Source organism: Capsicum annuum, chromosome 3 (genome assembly GCF_002878395.1).
Source record: "Capsicum annuum cultivar UCD-10X-F1 chromosome 3, UCD10Xv1.1, whole genome shotgun sequence".
NCBI classification, from domain to species: domain Eukaryota; kingdom Viridiplantae; phylum Streptophyta; class Magnoliopsida; order Solanales; family Solanaceae; genus Capsicum; species Capsicum annuum.
In genome coordinates, this window is record NC_061113.1 from 217451536 (window position 1) to 217455161 (window position 3626).

Below are 3626 nucleotides of genomic sequence, written 5' to 3' on the forward strand. Positions count from 1 at the left end.
AGTAGATGATTCATATGTTGCGACGGATGGTTCATCCGTTGGAAATTATCACACAGGGTCTTCCTCATGTAGAAATTTGTCCCAATAGTTGATTCATTTTTGCAACAAAAATATAATATGTTTGGAGCAATTTAAAATGGGAGGAACACCTGTTTGATTTGCTAGAAGAGATGAGTTATCCTTTTCCGTTTTGTTGTGTCTTCGTGATTAGCATTGACTAATTCTGGCTTTCCAGGTAGATGTAAAAAAAGCTACTACTGAACAACATTGAAAATATGCTACTCTTTTTATGGAAATACAGAGAATAGAAAGTGCAGAAACCGTACGCAAGAGACAATAAAGATCCACGACGAGCAAAGCCAAATTCCATAGCACCGGATGAAGAACAACTTGTCCGTACTGAGTAGATCTTTATAGCTTGAGCCTGTCAAAGTAATCCTTGGCAGTATACTTAAATTGTTGTTGATGTATTTGTTGAGATCTGTACCCATAATAATTTTTTTATATTTCATTTATTCGTTGACTTATTTCAGCTAATTTATGAAGGCTTCAATTTATTTTATTTTGTCTATGAATTTATTTATTCCTTAGATTTGATCTTATTAATTGAAAAGGAATACTAGATTCAAATATTGCAACAGATAATGTATCTGTTGCAATAGATGACATATCCATTGGAAAAATCAAACAAATTTAGACATATGTTGGAACAGATAGGTGATCTGTTGAATTTATCAAACAGGTATTCCCACTGTAGCAACAGATGGACTTTAGATAAAAACATCTAGATAATGCAACAGATGATACTTCTATTAGAAAAAAAACAGATTTTGACATATGTTGCAACAGATAGACTTTATCTGTTGCAACAGATGACAAATCTATTGGAAAAATTGAACAGATTTATACATATGTTGCAAAAGGTAGGTTATCTATTGGAATTTATCAAACAGGTCTTCCCACTATTGCAACAGATGAACTTTAGATAAAAACATTGAGATAATGCAACAGATGACCAACCTATTGCAACAGATAAACTATATGTCAGAACAGGTAGGATAACTGTTACAACGGACGGAGAATCTATTGCATTTTAAAAATTCAACTTTCGTTGGACATAAAAAATTGCCACTACGTGTAAAAAGGTTAAAGTGAATTGAATTGAAATAAAAAAGGCGCAACCATCGACGGTGTTCAGTTCAAACACCTAAAATAAATTAGGCATCAAGTAGACATGTTCATTTTAAACACGTAAAATAAAATAGGCATCAAATGTGTCATTGTCAGTCTGGCACATTTTGCTGACTTGCCATCACTTGGCCCCCAACGGTCATTTTTTCCCCCATTGTCTTATATATTCATCTTTTTTCTAAAATTTAACCCTAAATTCCCAAATCTTCTTCTTCTTCATCGTCATCTTCTTTTATCTATCCAAATTCTTCAAATTATTACTTTCATTTTTTCCAACTGACCTTGAGAATGTCGAGCACATCTTTCACTATTTTTTGTGATAAAGATTTTCGATATTGTAAGTGCGGTCATGAAGCTCTGTTAAAGACTTCTTGGACTCAACAAAATCTGGGTCGTAGGTTTTTTACTTGTAAGATTTCAAAGGTAATATTTTTTACTTTAATTAGTTGATTAATTCTTGACTTGTAGTTATTTTGTAATTGTGTTCTCTTTTGTATAGAAATTGGATGAATGCGATTACTTTAATTTGTATGAAGAACGACACCCTTCATAAGCAAATTGTGTAATCTGGGGTTTGTTGAAGAAAGTCAAGGCTTCTTAAGAGAAACAAAATCGATCAAGAAGATATTACATTGTTGCCGTTATTGCAACCAGTTCGGTGTTGTTGGGCACATGGATATTGAAGTCTAATTACTGAAATTTTGATGGTGGTGTGTGTATTTGCTACTGGTTTGTTGTCGACGAGCACATGGATATTCAAGCGTAACTTTTGGAAAATATCAAAAAGATTTAGGCATATGTTAAAAAATTTAGGTCATCTGTTGGAAATTATCAAATAGGTCTTTCCACTGTTGCAACAAATTAGACTTAGATTATTAGATTAATCATAGAAATAACATCGGCGTAATGCAACTGATGACCAACCTATTGCAACAGATAAACTCTCTGCCAGAACGGATTAAAGATATTTTACAACAGATTGACAATCTAATCTATTGCATTATAAAAAACTCAACTTTCATCAGAAAAAAGTTATTGCCACTACATGTACATGTAATAAAGTGAAGGGTGACTTGAAATTAAAAATTTCTATTTCACAGGTTCTTCTTTATACACAGGCTTCAAGCATCCAGTTAGTACCCCATAAGACCAGACCTCTTGCAGGTTTTCCATAGCGTTGTCACACAGTGAAGTCATTGGCTCGATCATTTCTGTGTTGGTCAGCAAATATTTGATGTGTGCAAGAGTGTACGAGTCGCTCGCTTTAGCGGCATCATCTTTTGGAAGGATCATTCCCTTGTTTTGACCTTCAAAATTCCATGATTTCTTCATCAACACTTCCTTTGGCAAATGATTCATCAGTTTACTCTCCCTCAACAAGATGGGCAACAACACCATCAGTGGCTCCACGAGGAGAAAAAGATCAAAATCGTCGACGAGAGGTGCATTGGAGTCATAAACATTGATCTTTCCCTTCTCGAGTAGTATCTCAACAGCCCAATAATGCATGCGTTTATGCTAATGACTGCAAGAATCCTTGATGCCTCGGTCCAGCTCTTGCCGTGTGGATTTGGCCCGACCCCTCTAACATATCTTAATGATTCTTCTTCATCCAAGACCAACGTAGGAAGTAGGAAATCAAGTCCCACACCAAGGGCTGACGCCTCTCCATTGAGTTGATCGTACCTATCCTTGAGCGTCTTACAGAAGTCGAGGTCCATTATCCTATCGACAGCGTCATAAGCTTCCCGGTATGCTAATTGCCTTTTCCTCATGAGGCAGAGAATTATGTCAACATACTATGAGCTAAGAAGTCAATTTTTAAATAGGTTAGTAATTGTAAAGATGCAACGGATGGTCCATCTGTTGCATAGGGTTCTCTGAATCAATAATCCAACGCAACTTATACAACAGATGGGTAATAAGTTACAACAAAACTACAACCAGTTGCACCAGTATACCCAGCTGTTGCAACAGATATGAAATTTGTTGCATAGCTTCTTCTTCATGGGGTATATTAGAAGGTATAGGTTAGGAAAAGTAAACTTTCCTTGTCCTCATACTCCATACGCATATCTGTCATAGTTTGGAAGTCTTGAGGGGAAAAGGGAGGCCTGGGGTAATCTGGTGCGCCTGGCTTATCATTCTTGGCCTGTCGTAGATCCCTCTTCTCTTTGGCACCAAGTTATACCTATATGTCCACCTTCTTGACTGGCCCCTGAACTTCAACAGCTTTTGGAGAGGGAGGAATTACAATTTCTTTTGATTTCCGAGCGGAGAGTTTATCCTGTCTGTCCTTGTACTTATCGCATTCGCAACTAGAATACGAGGGTGGAGAGGGGTGAGAGGGACCTGTGTAAGGGAAAAAAGGGGTGTTTTCAAACATATTTATTCTTTCTTGAGCATCAACATGCTCATCATCACGAGTGGTAGCA